At 33.9% G+C, this 15,747-nt stretch overlaps 1 pseudogene; it reads right to left on the bottom strand.

Moving 5' to 3' along the window:
- Positions 1-3,968: 3,968 nt before the first annotated feature.
- Positions 3,969-15,747, bottom strand: part of LOC109085891 — a 38,291-nt pseudogene continuing 26,512 nt past the window's right edge.

Genomic DNA, 15,747 nt, shown 5'->3' with positions numbered 1-15,747 from the left:
GAGAAAGGAAAATTTAAATCGCATCATATGACCCCTTTAATGGAACGTTAGCATAATGCTCTAAGAACATAATTTTGTAAGCAGGGAAGTTCACATAATGAATGTGAAATACAACTCAGATGATTTGATGAGAAATGTTTGAGTACTGAGATCTTTGACTTTCGATTGCAAATCTGAGAGCAGTCTGAGACAATACTGAGATTCTTCTGAAGCTCTAGAGGAGAGTCTTTTTCCTCAGGAGAAATATCTATAGGATACAAGAAAAGCCAACATTTAATGACACTGATGTGTAGATGGGACATTATAGTTAGAGACAAAATCTTTGTTGGGAAACATTCTTTTAGAACAAAAGTTCTCAATTGGACCATTATGATTATCAGTATGATCCCATACGAGAAAATAGAGGTGTTCAAACAACAAAAATCAAACTTTCAACAAGCATCAAACTTTCAGGAGGATAATTTCTAAATTTTACAGAATTACATTTATGATTCCAGATGGATTGTTTCCAAATATCAAATAATTCCAATAGGAATGGTGTATACAGTCCTTCAGGATGCACTGTAGGAATGTGTTCTTTATTAATTCCCGTAGGTGCTGTGGCCTTCATAAAGCCGGTCTCCTCCTCCCTCTGGAGAAGAGCGTTTCAGACTCCTAGTTCAGGGGAAGGGGAGTGTTTCCGGAAAACAAGACCGGCTGAGACTCTCCGTTAACAACCACCACCAGCACGACTGCGGGGGCTTGTTGCGTAGCAACATGTTTGTTTACGGAAAATCAGGAAGATAAAAAAAAAGAAAAGTGGTCATACAAACTAATAAAACATTTAATGTTGCTTGCCATCTGTTTCCGTGTGTGTCCTTCAAACTTCTGCTCTCTTCTGCTCAATAATTAAAATCACATAAGAGCTACATAACCTTCAAACTTCATGAACTTTTTTTTAAAGGCTGTCAAGCCACCATTCAGTAGTTGCCTTGACAAACCCTCTCTTGTCTAGTTTTATATATTAAAATGTAGCAATGCGGCATCGTGCAACGAATAGTGGTGAGATGACTACGCCACCCTAGGACTTGCACCCAGGGAAATACCACACACCCTTACGTGTTACTCAAGAAAACACAGGTTCGAGACTACTAATAAAACATTTCACACAGAAGTCATTAATCCTAAAACATTATAAGAGTGGTCTCATCAGCGGTTTACCAATTAAACACCCACAGTTACAAAGAGACCGTAATAAAGCTTACCTTAACAGAAGGGACAAGCCCCACAGCAAATCAGTGCATACAAATTCATAAAGCAAGTGACAAACCAAAAAGAAACTACAGCAAAAGAAACAAAAATGATTTGACATGAAGCTTACTCTACATAATTATAAACAAACTACCTAAAAATACATAAAAGACATAGGATCAGCATATCACCATTTACTAAAAATAAAAATAACCAAAATTCAAACATAAACCATAACCATACCTCGCCCCTAAATCAGAGAAGATGATTGGCTGAAAATTGTTGAGCTCAAAACTAACAACTGACTGACTGATAGCAATGAATATGTCTCTGCAAAATCATGTCCTGGTGTAAAGGAATTTTTTGTTGTTGTTGGTAATAATTTCTTAGTCATTATCATAGTCATTTCTTTCTGACTAGTACAGTCACTGTACCTGAGAGTGAAGGCCGTCTTGGACCAGCAACAAACCATCCAGAATGATCCAAACAAAGCTGGAAAGGAAATTGTTTGATATGTGGAGCAGGTTATTACATTTTGATGAAGGATTATAAAAATAAAGGTTTGAACTGATAAATCATTCACAAAAAGACCAGGAAATTAATTAAGTAAAAGTCAAAAAGAAAGAAAATCGATTTTATTACGTCATCTGCCACTTAAATTCTCGTGCTCTTTAAATTCTCGTGGTTTCTGTTTGACTGTCGATGCTTTTATCATTTATCCGCTGGAAAGAAACATTCTGGAAGTGATTCCATCGATATAGCTACAGTTATAGTGTGAACTTCTCTACTGTCATAGAATTAGAGCAATTATTAAACTTTACAGTTATCATTATTATGTCATTGGTGTCAACGGGTTTTTAACGCATAATACTCATAATATTAAAAGCTTCTGCTGCCACCGTGTGGTTGAACACATGCACTAACTTATAACATTGTCATACCACACTAATCTCATAAAATGTATTTTTTTATTATTATTTTTTTAAAAAAAAAACAACAAATAAAGTCCTTGACCGAGACTAATGGTTTCAAGAGCTCCACTAGAAAAGCCTCTTACATGAGTAACTCACATTAATAATCTAAAACTCTCTGGAACTTTTCAAGCCAAAACATAATGTGAATCTGTACGAAGGCTATGTTCTCTATTATAGATCAGTGATTAAAACTCATAAACACTTAGGAGATGAGGAAATGTGTAACCATAGCAACAAAAGTACAACATCGAAGAATTACACACACACACACACACACACATACTTGCATTTGTGGTTTACGTAATGGATTTATACTGTACAAACTATTTTCTATTGCCCTACAACAACCGTACCCCTTACAGAAAACTACTGGCAATTTTTTAATTTCATAGAACACTGTTTTAACAGTACACACACACACACACACCTCCAGCAGCATTAGTAACAGTGTGGTTTATTTTGCTCTGAAATCTGACCTGGTCAAACACATGAAGATTAGTCAAAGAAACAGTCAAAGAAGAAAACATGAGAATTAATTTCTGAATCATGTAGTGAGAGACGCTTCAATCTGCGCACATATATTCATATTACCATATCAATAATCTATAGAAACTGTTAATACAGTGGTTTTTGGGCACTACCATATAAACCCTGTAGTAATAAAACATTGATGGTTTTCCAAAGGTCACATGAGTGATTTTTTTTTCATAATCTGCCCAATATTCAATTCCTTAATGTATAATTAATTTCACCTTCATGCATGACAGAAACTCACAGTGGTTCTAGTGAACACAAATGACAGGTGACCTTTATGAAAAAAAAAAATAATAATATAAAAATAATAATAATAATATAAATAAATATATATATATATTCGAATTACATTGAGGGCAAACCAGTTATGAGAGCCAGTAGTTTGTCTGATTTCACTGACATCAAACCTGATGATATTTTGTGTTCCACTTAAGTTATATGAGTTTCGAATTACATTGAGGGCAAACAAAATTCAGTTTTAGATTTTGGGTGGACTTTTGGTTTCATAACACATTTACCTTAAAAAAAATAATGAGAAAACAAAAAAAAAAAAAATAAAACAAAAAAAATTACACTAACAAAAAACTCTCGCACAAAAAAACACTTAAATGGCACTTTAAACTCTGAATTCATGTTGTAAGAGTCACACTACAGTAGAAATGTATTATTTTGCTCTAATATTTTACTATGTATTATTTAGCTAATGAGATGCCACTTTAAATAGATAATTCACCCAAAACCAATGATTAGCTCGCACTCATGTCGTTGAAACCTCTATGGAGTTCTTCTGTGTAAGATATTTCATGCATCGAACATGAATAAAATTTACGACAACTTGCTGAAATTTTAATCTGTTTGTCACTCACATGATTTCTGAAGAGATGGAATATAGTGCACTAATGTTTGATGGTACTTTTTGTCATTGTTGGCGCTGAACAAAGTTTCACAGAAGAAAGAAAGTCTCTGTCTGAAGCGACATGAAGGTGAGTAAATTGACTCCTGTAAACGTAAATATTAAAAAATGTAAAAACAAAAAGTAAAAAAAAGTCTGCATCAAATTTGTTGATTAAAAAAAAAAAAGAAAAAAAAAAAAAAAAAAAAAAATTTCCTTATCAGACATCACAGGATGTTGGCATGATTTTTAACTTCATAAAATCAAATGCAATTTACATCAAATTTGTTGAGTAAAAAAAAAAAAATAATAATAAAAAAATAAAAAAAACCAAAAAAATAAATACTCTCTGTTTCTGCAGCAAAATGTTTGAGGATCTTGATATTAGTTCAGCACAGTCTGTTTGAGTCTGATCCAGTGTCAATAAAAGAAAGATAAAAGCCATAAATACTGGACTTTAAATAATTACAAAATTAGTATCAGCACGTTTTAAAAGTACTACGTCAGTACTTTAAATTAGTTTTAAGTTCAAACTCATCTAGGTAAGAACAAGCTCCAGTCAGAGGTGGTTTGCTCCTCCTGTACGTCCATCGGTGGACTCTGAGAGTCTTATGTCACTCCAGACGTTTGTGGTGTTGACCAGACGAGAGCCTCTGTTACCTGATGTTGAGCAGATCCTCTCTGAGCCAGCCGGGCAGAACCTGAGCCGTTTTATACAGCAGTTTAGAGAGCTGGATATTACCATCTCTGTAGTAGTTCCTCAAAAACACCTTGGACTGAAGAAAAGAGACAGACTGTGAATGTGCATTTCCTCTACTTGTTTTTTTTTTATTATTATTTTTAATTCAATGAGTGAAAAGAGTTACTTGTTTGTCCATGTCTGGGTATCTCTGTCCTTTACTCTTCCCTAAACACTTGGTCCTTCCTCCGTCCAGCAGTTGACACCAGAAGCCTTTCTTTGGGTCAAACCTGCAAAACATAATATGGAAAAAGTGTAGAAAGGAGTTCAAAACATCCCGCATGATACTGTAGCTTGCAAAAATTCCTGATATCTGTATTGAAAGGTTTTTGATGCTGACAGAGGCCATTTATTAAACTTAGTTTGCATATCAATACTAAATCTAGAATTGCTTTTGAAAGAAGTCTCTATTGCTCATCAAAGCTGCATTTATTTGATCAAAAATGCAGAAAAAAAACAGTAATATTATGACATAGGTGCATCTCAAATTAGAATGTTGTGGAAAAGTTCATTTATTTTAGTAATTCAACTCAAATTGTGAAACTCGTGTATTAAATATATTTAATGCACACAGACTGAAGTAGTTAAAGTCTTTGGTTCTTTTAATTGTGATGATTTCGGCTCACATTTAATAAAAACCCACCAAATCACAATCTCAACAAATTAGAATATGGTGACATGCCCAATGAGGACATTGTCAAGCAAAATCGATCAGAATTTGAGTGCAACTTCAAAACAAGCGTAAACGGAATGGGACAACCTCAACTCAAAACACCTGTGCAAGGGTTTTCTGAACCTTCAAAATGGTCTCTCAGATTTGGTTCACTAGGCCACACAATCATGGGGGAGCAGTCTCACAACCCTATTTGCTCAAAGTCCAGTGTTACGTTTTCACGCTGATCTGACAGTTGTCCAGAACACAATCAAGTTGACAACTCATGCTCCTTCCAAGGAGGGTAAGCCACAAACATTCATTGCCAAGAGAAGCTGGCTGTTCACAAGAGTGCTGTATCCAAGGACATGCATGTTAACAGAAGAGTTGAGTGGAAGGAAAAGGTAGCATTTACTATCTCAACAAATTACAACCAACGGAGAGAACTGCAGGCTTATGAAGATTGTTAAGTGAAATTGATTCAAGAATCTGAGTGAACTTCACAAGGAATGGACTGAGGCTGGGGTCAAGGCATCATTTACTATCTCAACAAATTAGAATACTTTGAGACCAATAAAAAAAAAAAAAAAAAAAAAAAAAAAATTTTAGTGAATTGTTGGCCTTCTGGAAAGTATGTTCATTTACTGTTCATGTACTCAATACTTGGTAATGGCTCCTTTTGCTTTAATTACTGCCTCAATTGGTGTGGCATCTTCCATTTTGACTGTAAATGAACTTGTTCTAGTTTTGATGTAGGAACCTAAACTAACCTTGATCTGAGTTCACTGAACAAGCATTTTTGAGGGTATTTCATTTAAACAATGTTCATTTATGCCTGAAGAATGCATGAGACTGAATGGTCACAGTTAAAACATACTGTATATGAATCTGTGTGTTGATGTTCAAACTCACGCTAGTATCTTGTGGTAATCGACTTGATTCTCTAAACCAAGAAACGTCTGGATCTTCTGCATGACTGATGCTGGATCTGTTTTCAACCTCTGGCCGTCCACAACCAGAATCTGTGAGGGTTTAATGCAAGAAATATGATGGAGAAGCCTGCTGAATTAGAACATACGGTCTTACACGCTGCTAAACACACGCACCTGGTCGTGGTGGTAGTGTTGGAGCCAGCGCGAGAGGTGTGTGGCGTACCATCCTGGAGCCAGACAACGCTTCTGCAGAACCTGCAGCTTCACAGGTGCATTGTGGGATGCCTTAATGACATCATGGAAAGAGTATTTCAGAGCCACAGGATCTCCATGTGCTCTCTGATGCTGCAGACAAAAAATAATAAATTAAATAAAAAAAATTAAAATTAAATGTTAACTATTTTAATAATTTTGATGTTCAGTAACCATGTATATATTGATATATTTAACTGGATATGACTTCAAAGAAAAGAGAAACATAACTTCAACCAAACATTTACTGTAGATTCAAATGTTTAATACAAACAGTAAAATACAAAAAATAACACAGCTGAAAATAATTAAGACACGTTTTAATAAATTAACTCAAGGAAGAATGATATTTAATCATTTTATTGCTATAGAGCAATGCAACAAATATTAATACTCTACACTATTTATCTACTTACATATTCGATGCTTTTTTTTATAAATAAATTGAAATAATAGTAGAATAAAGAGTTGTATTTATTGTATTATTTTTTCTATTTAGTTTTTTCATTAATTATTTTACATTTTAAATAATTAATTATATTCTTAGTCTACACTGATTATTCAAACTGTCATTTTTTGTTTTATAGCCAATCCTACAAAGTTCATAACACATTTAGCATAGAAATGTAGATAACATACTATGATAATCATAGAACAACAATATTATCATGATTTTGAGTGTTTTCAAGGTTAAATAAAAATATTAATAGTACTACTCAAATACTACACAAAAACATTACATTTTCATAAAAGGTATTATTATTGTGAATACTGCAGTTTTACTGCAAACAGCACTGTTAAACGGATGATTACTGTACTTAACACATGGTACATTAGTAAATTATTTTGTAAAGCGTGCAGTTATACAGCTTTCTTTACAAAGTCTTTTCCCCTTAGCTGCACATCCATAAAATGTGTGCTTGCTTTAATGCTTAGTTAAAGAAATAAGTTAGTTAGTCACACGTAAATGGTGCAGATGTACCTGGTACCAGGCATTGGCTCGCTCCACAGGGTCACTCAGGACCGTGATGATCCTCGCTCTGGGCAGCAGCGCTGCAGCTCTGACCGCGGCTACATCCGAATCGAAATAGCTGGCACTTTTCTCAAAATAATAATCAGAGCTGCTGTTGGACGGGAGAGGGAAATACTCCATATACCTGCAGGAGAGATTGAGAAAACAGAGAAATAAGTAGAAACGAGCAGTGTTATGATGTCTGCACCTCCACTGACACTCACCAGTCGATGCCCCGGTGATAATTGTGACCGCTGAAGAACTGAATCTCCTCAAACGTCTCTTTACTGGGACAATTACTGCTCAGATCAGGATGCATCCCCAGAAACAGATAGAGAGCCGTCGCTCCTGAGAAAAAAAAAAAACATGGAGAAAATGTTCCAATTGATATCTGACTTTTATAGATTTTGTAACTGTTTCGAATTGGATTATTTGTATTATTTATTTAGTATTTTATATTTGCTGTTTAAAATTCTGTTTAAAATCTCAGTAATTTTGTTGTGTGTTTGTCATTTTAATTAATTATCTTAAATATGTCTATATACTTTCATTAAGTTTTAGTTATTCTACTTTTAATTTTTTATTTTAGTATCTATAAAATTAAATGTTAAACTAAATGAAAATTAAAAATGTCGCCTTGGCAACAAGCAGAAATAAAATACGTTTAAATAACAATAACAATAAATAGTTTTAATAAAATAAGTATTTTACACTTTATTTTTGTTAATGTTTATTTCAACCAATGAAGATGTTTTAATAGTTAATTTTTTTTAAAAACATTTAAAAATATATTTAATAACAGTAACATGAATGTGTAATCTCAATGAATCTTTTTGTGACTTGTTACATGTTTTTGAAAGTACTAATTATTTTATGTTTGTCAGAAACTAAGGTACAAATTTCATAATATATCATTTTTATATTTAATATGTAATTGCTTGGTAATAAAAAGTATTCAATTATTATTCAAATATAAAATAAAATTTTATATATATAAAATAAAATTATATATATATATATATATATATATATATATATATATATATATATATATATAATATTATATATATATATATATATATATATATATATGCTTTGACAATATTTTAATTATTGAGGGTTGATTATAACAGTGTAAACTGGTGTGTGCTGTACTGTATGCGTCTGTCACGACCAAATGTTGATTATAACAGTGTAAACTGGTGTGTGCTGTACTGTATGCGTCTGTCAGGTGGCGCTGTTGCTCCTCACCTGTCTTCTGAGGCCCAATGAGCAGCAGTTTTGGGAAACGGTCACAGGTTTTCTCTTTCGACCAAATGTCCTTGTGTCTTTTATCCTCACAGGGGTCCTAAACACAACACAACACCGATAAAACAGAAAAAAAAAAAAAATTACTTACATGAAAGATAACAAAGAAGAAGTTGGGAAATGCTGGGCTTTATGCAAATTAGCGGTGAGCAGCAGCCAATCACAGTGAAGCTGCTGGAGGTTGTGCTTTTGATCACATGGTGACTCATTTCATTCAGGTTTCAAATGCAGATTTATGTTTTGTTCCTCTACAGTCAACTTTCTGTTGTTTTAAATCAGACTTTGACTAAACTGTCTTCGTCACAGACCTGCCAGAGCGGCTCGGCGTCCGATGGAAACAGCTGGAAGTATTTGTCGGCGAGTTGCAGCGGAGGAAGCGTCTGTAGTTTCAGGTGTGTCCAGCTGAGCAGGAAGTTGAGCAGCCGTTTGAAGGTGAACAAACCCAGACGGTCGTTCCCGTAGTTGGATAGGTGCGTCATGAATATGCTAATCTGAGAAACAACCACACTTCAGCCAAAAAAGACATTTCACATGAAACACAATTGAGTATTGTATATGTAAATATATTAGGGGTGGAACGGTTCAACTTACTCACGGTTCAGTTTGTATCACGGTTTTAGAGTCACGGTTTAAAAATAATGAAAATAAGAATTATTTATCTAACTACCAGCAACAGCACAAATAAATACAATAGAGTAAAGATCCAAATAAAATAAACAGTGATTTTCAGTTTTTTTTTTTTTTTTTTTTAGGTAGGTCTAACATTAGATTTTAGGTACAGCGATTGAATAAAGTACTGAAATGTAAAACAGCATTGCATATTTGACTGTATAAATGAAAGATGAATCTTTATAAAAGTTACAAAAGCTATTCAATCAAGAGCAGTGATTTATTTCTTTTTTCTTTCTGATTAATAAAAAATAAATGCATATAAATCATCCAAAAAAAAAAAAAATTATTTTATTTATTTTAATTAAATAAATGTTATTATGCAGTTTAAGGTTCAAAAAACACATTATTTTCCACATACTGTACATTATTGTTTCTTCTCTATGCCCCGCCTTCTGAAACGCGTCGATTTTTACAAGGCTCATCGTTCTGAAAAGCGAGATGTGCTCTGATGGGCCAGCTATCCAGTGATTGGCCGAATACCTCAAGTGTGTGATGGAAATGTTACACCCCTTAACATATTGTGAAGCCTTGTCCGGCCGGAGCGACGAAACATTAACATAAAACCCATTACAAACATTATATAAACATGATTTGTAGTCGTGTCCTCTTTTGGAAGGCCAAACAAAGTAGTTTCAATTTCTCAACGAAACAGCGTCACACACCACGGCCTGGAGTCAGCGGAGGCCTACAGTGAGCCGCTGCCAGCTTGAGTGAGCAGAGGTGGGCGGCTTAAGAACGGCGCGGCCGTCGTATTCTACGAAGGAGCGAACTTGGTCTTGCGGCAACCACATGTGACGACCCCAGGCTGGACACTGCTTCATCCATGGTGAAAGCAGATTCGGCGATGCACAGCGCGAGTTGATGTATTTCCTCAGCGACCAGCACGGATCAGCTCCAGGCATGACGAAGCGGATATCATCCACTTTTGGAAGGCCAAACAAAGTAGTTTCGCTTTAAGTGAAACACAGAGTGTTTATACGACATGGTGGCGGTGGCAACCAAAATACTACAACAAGAATAAAAGGTACGCCTTCTTTCTTTGCGTGAACATCTGGGCAACGTTATGCAAATCTTCCCACATGTGGGGACGTGTTAGAATGAGCCGTTTTAGTGGTGTGTGGACAAGTCTTAACTTTTATAAAGAATATCTCTTTGGATTTGAGACTTTAGTCTTTTGCAACTTTACAGATCTTCTTTATGCACCAAGAGCTTGTAACAATTGAAATCGCATCATATGACCCCTTTAAGAAAGTGCTGTCACTTTAAGAGAATGCACTGATCCAGTGCGTTCAGCCGGCTGTGCCTGCTATAGGATACTTACCAAGACGGGCATTTTGACATCATTTTTGTGTGAATTTGTCAATTTAAATGCAATACTTCAGAGACACCTTAATATTTGCGCGTGTTCTGAGGCGCGGGGGTTGCGCACTTCGGATGAGCGTCGCACAAATCTTCTTACTGCGCGCCCGAGCTTGTGTCCTTTGGCTCTTAATTGTTTAAACTGGCAAATGAGTTTAGTTTAAACACAGATATCAACGTGTGCTGTTCAGGTCTCACCTGTGCGCGCGCTATCAGCACCCGGGTGATGACGGAATAAATGACTGCTCATATTCCAGCATTCGCATTGAACACAGTGAATGGTTTTCCACGTCTCATTGCTGTCGTTGTAATGTACTGGGAAGCCAGAATGCACATACATCAACAGAAACATACATTAACCGAACCCTGTTTGTTTTAGGTGTTATTTATATCAAAACATATTACAGATGCATTGTCAGATTTAAGTTGAACCACGGTCCTAGCATGTGCCGAACGTGTGTGGAGAACCGTACTGTTCCATTTTTTCCGCGAACCGTTCCACCCCTATTATGAAATAAAATGATTAAATATCATTCTTCCTTGAGCTCATTTAATAAAAACATGTCTTGATTACATCATCAACATTTTTCAAAACTTGTTTCTCTGTCAGTGGCCAGATATGAAAAATAATAAAGAATGAAACAGTTATAGCCTTTTTATTTTATATTGAATATGATTTCATAATTATATGTAATAATTATTTTATATTTTAGATCATTTCATAATAAATGTTAGAATTATATAAATATTAAAACAATTTTTTTTATAATTGTTAAATTATTTTTATTATTCATAATTATTTCATATTATTTACAGACCAATAATGTCAGCTCCAATATATACATAGTAAGATATTTACAGAATATCATGAAAAAGCTGAAAAATATTAACCTATTTTTATAGCTATATCTCCCAGTCCTACTGACAGTAAGATTCTAAGCACAGCGTAAGCTGATGTATAGAGTATGTAAAGAGGGACTGACGGGGTTGAGCAGGACGGTGAGGAACAGCTCCCCTCCGTCAATGATCCGCTCCAGCTCCTGCGGCCCGCCGGGATAGTCCTTATGAAAGATGGTGTGTGTGAACAGACCGCACGTCTGCCTCGGCAAAACCTGAGCAATACACACACACGATCAGTTCTCCATTCACACTGCCTGACACACACACACACACACACACACACACACACGCAACACTTACACACACACACACACACGATCAGTTCTCCATTCACACTGCCTGACACACACACACCACTCACACTGCCTGACACACACACAGTTCTCCACTCACACTGCCTGACACACACACACTTCTCATGGGCTCCAGGACAGCGCCTATCTCTCTGGAAATAAATAGACGTGAGCTAATGTAATATTCATAACATCTCACACTGAACTCAGGAGCTCAAACTCGTTAGAGAATCGATGAAAGAGAGCGAGCGGAATATTAATCTGCTCCTGAAATAAAGGACAAATCAAACAGGGAATGAGACGGAGGGACAGGTTTCACTCTCAGTTCAGGGCCGTGTTGTTAATTGTTGGTGTGTGCATGAGATGAACAGCTTTGACTGTTACGAGGCCAAATGATAAGGATGAGACTGAAAGTCATTGATTTCCTTTGGAGAGTTCCACAAAAGCTGCGTATGTATAATATTTGAATCAGATCTGGGCTTCGAGTGCATTAAAATGTAAAATATTATATAAGAATATATAATGAAATACATACATGCGGTAAGTGAGATGCAGGCGTCCAATCGGATGTGGTGCATTTATAAAAAAAAAAAATATATCTTTGAATCAAACTATGAGTGTGAGATTACTATGATCCAATAAAATGTATTGCTTTAAGCAGTATTTCTTTTTATTTCTTTTAATTATTTTATATTTTAATATTCTTCCATAATTTTTTTATAGTTAATTTATATTTTATAATTACTGCATAATTATTTCCGAATTATTTAAGCAATTATGAAATACTATTAATTATGGAATATTATTAATTATAAAATAACTATATTTAATATACCATAATTACTTAACATATATAAATTATAAAATAATAATAAATAATTATTTTGTGTTTTATAATTATGTCATAATTATTTCAATTATGAATTAATTATTAAAATAAAAAAGTAATTTCATTACATTATTTTATGATTACAAAATTACTATTTGCACTGATAAGCACCGGAAAACCCAATAATTATTTTAGATTTAATATTTCATAACTATTTTACAGTTATTTTCATATTATAGTTAAATGTTTATATATATATATATATATATATATATATATATATATATATATATATATCATATATATATTATCTATATATATATATATATATATATATGATGTATATATATATATATATATATAAACACACACTACATACACACAGTACAGGTCAAAAGTTTGGAAACATTACTATTTTTTAATGTTTTTTGAAAGAAGTTTCTTCTGCTCATCAAGCCTGCATTTTATTTGATCAAAAATACAGAAAAAAAACAGTAATATTTGTGAAATATTATTACAACTTAAAATAATAGTTTTCTATTTGATATACTTTAAAAAATAATTTTATTCCTGTGTGATGCAAATGCTGAATTATTCAGCATCAAATATATTTCTTTTACTATCACTTTTTATCAATTTAACACATCCTTGCTGCTAATAAAAGTATTGATTTTATTTAAAAAAAAAGAAAGAAAAAAAAATTACTGACCCCAAATTACTGACCAGTAGTGTATATTGTTATTACAAAATATTTATATTTTAAAAACATAGCTTTTTTTTTTTTTATTCATCAAAGTATCCTAAAAAAGTATCACATGCTCTAAAAAAAATATTAAGCAGCAGAACTGTTTCCAACTTTGATAATGAATCATCATTGTGACGAGTGGGGCGGGGCCGAGAGCCGTGGGAACGGAGCGAGGCCGGTGGAGTGATTGGGAAATGAGTGACACCTGCTCCACTCACCGGTCTCGAGTCCCACGGAGGAGATCGGAAGAATACAAAAGAGGAGCGACGACAGTGAAGGACGAGAGAGGACCAGGCCTGGGCTTTATTTTGGGGTTTGGTTTTTGTTTGTGCGCGGCAGTCGCCGTGAGGGGCTGTCGCACTATTTTATGTTTATTTTGGTTATTAAAGTTTGAGTTGAGTGTTCGCCGGTTCCCGCCTCCTTCTTCCCGTTACTATGGAGTTTTTTTTTTTTTTTAACACTCAAATAAAACTTTAATGCAGGCTTGATGAGCAGAAGAAACTTCTTTCAAAAACATAAAAAATTAGTAAGTGTTTTTCCAAACTTTTGACCTGTACTGTATTATATATATATATATATATATATATATATATTATATATATATATATATAATTTTTTTTTTTTTTTTTTTTCATAGAAATAATATAATTTCAGTTATTTTATATTTATATTTTGTATAATAAAATTCATAACGGTTAAAGTAATTATTAAATAATGATACAATTATTTAATAATTATTTTACAAATTACAAAATAATTATTTACATTGATGAGCACTTATTTAAATCATCATATTTTTCCTTTAAATGTTTTGTAGGTCATTTGTCCTGTGTGGATAAATATTCACTGATTAGTGAATAAGCAGAGAGTAAATGCCCTTGCTGTCATTAGGGGATAAAATGTGTGTGTTTATGCACTGAAAAAGTGGCAAAGTGGCTTAAGGTACAGTGTCATTTTAAAAACTATTCAACCTCTGACACACATTTACATATGAAAGAGCATAATAAGTGTTTATATTAATGATGGGGTTTTCATGCATATTCTGTTCGATTCTCTCACTCAATTTTTAATGCAAAAACACTATGAAAGGAACCGAATCACAGACCCTCAAGCGGACACATTAGTGTGATTCCTCCAGAAAACTTTCAACAGCTTTCAAACTGACCTAATGAACCAAACACACACACTCACTCTGATGCCGCGGTGAATGAATCCGCGTCTGAATCGAGCGGGTTTGAGGTGTGGATACTCCTCAGTGCTGGTCACTCTGATGTCCCATACGCGCTTCCAGGCCTCGTACAGCTGGATGTGGACGGGATACACGCCGGAGTGATGAGGAGCCACCGCATAACCCAGATGAGTCGGGATGGAGTGATCCTACAAGACAAACACCCGAATGAAAAAAACATCACTCCAGACCTCTGTGTGTGTGTGTGTGTGTGTGTGTGTGTGTGTGTTTGAGCACGCGCCTGACCTCAGCGAAGCGTCGGTTCAGCATCATCTGCTCTGCTAACACACTCTGGTTATGGAAGCGGTGCGGCTGCATGTGACTCCAAAAACTAGAAAAACAAACAAAAACAACAAACAAACAACAACATCATACCAACAACTACATCACACACATAATCAAAATACACACAAATACAAAAAAAAAAAAAAAGACATTTCATATTTGATCATAAAAGAAAATAAAATCGATAAAAAAGACAATAAAAATTTATATTAAATATATATATATATATATATATTATTATATATAGATATATCTATATATATATAATATATATTATATAGTATAATATATATATATTAATATTTATCTGTGTGTGTGTGGTGGGTGTGTGTGTGTTAAATTAATACAATATTTTAATTTACAATTTTACCTACACAATCAACCTTAAATATAAATAGTAATATAAATCTATATATTATACATATATAATATATATATTATATCTATAGATATATCATACACTAAATAATAATATACATACCTCTGTTATAAATTAGGGAAAAAGGTATATATAAATGCACTATTAAATATTTAAAAAATAATAAAAAAAAATTACTAATAATTAGCATAAATTAGGTAAAAAACTAGTATTAATTTTGTAATTAATTATGGATTTAAATATTGATACAAATTTGATATATAACACCAATACATTCCCTAAAATGACTGTATACATTTAAAAATTAACACCAATACATTCCCATTGCTATAATACAGACATTCATCAAATCAAGACTCCTCAAAAGCTGATCTTGTGTGGGTTTCTCCCACTCACCTTCGAGAAAGAACTTCCCTGAGAAGCCCAGGTTAAATGTGAAATCTGGAATCGATCTGCGCAGCTCATTCTGAGTTTCAACCAAGGCCTGAGAAGATCCACACACAATATTCATGACATTCACACGTCTACACAT

The sequence above is a fragment of the Cyprinus carpio genome, chromosome A14 (assembly GCF_018340385.1).
Source record: "Cyprinus carpio isolate SPL01 chromosome A14, ASM1834038v1, whole genome shotgun sequence".
NCBI classification, from domain to species: Eukaryota; Metazoa; Chordata; class Actinopteri; order Cypriniformes; family Cyprinidae; genus Cyprinus; species Cyprinus carpio.
This window is presented reverse-complemented; position numbering and strand designations above follow the sequence as displayed.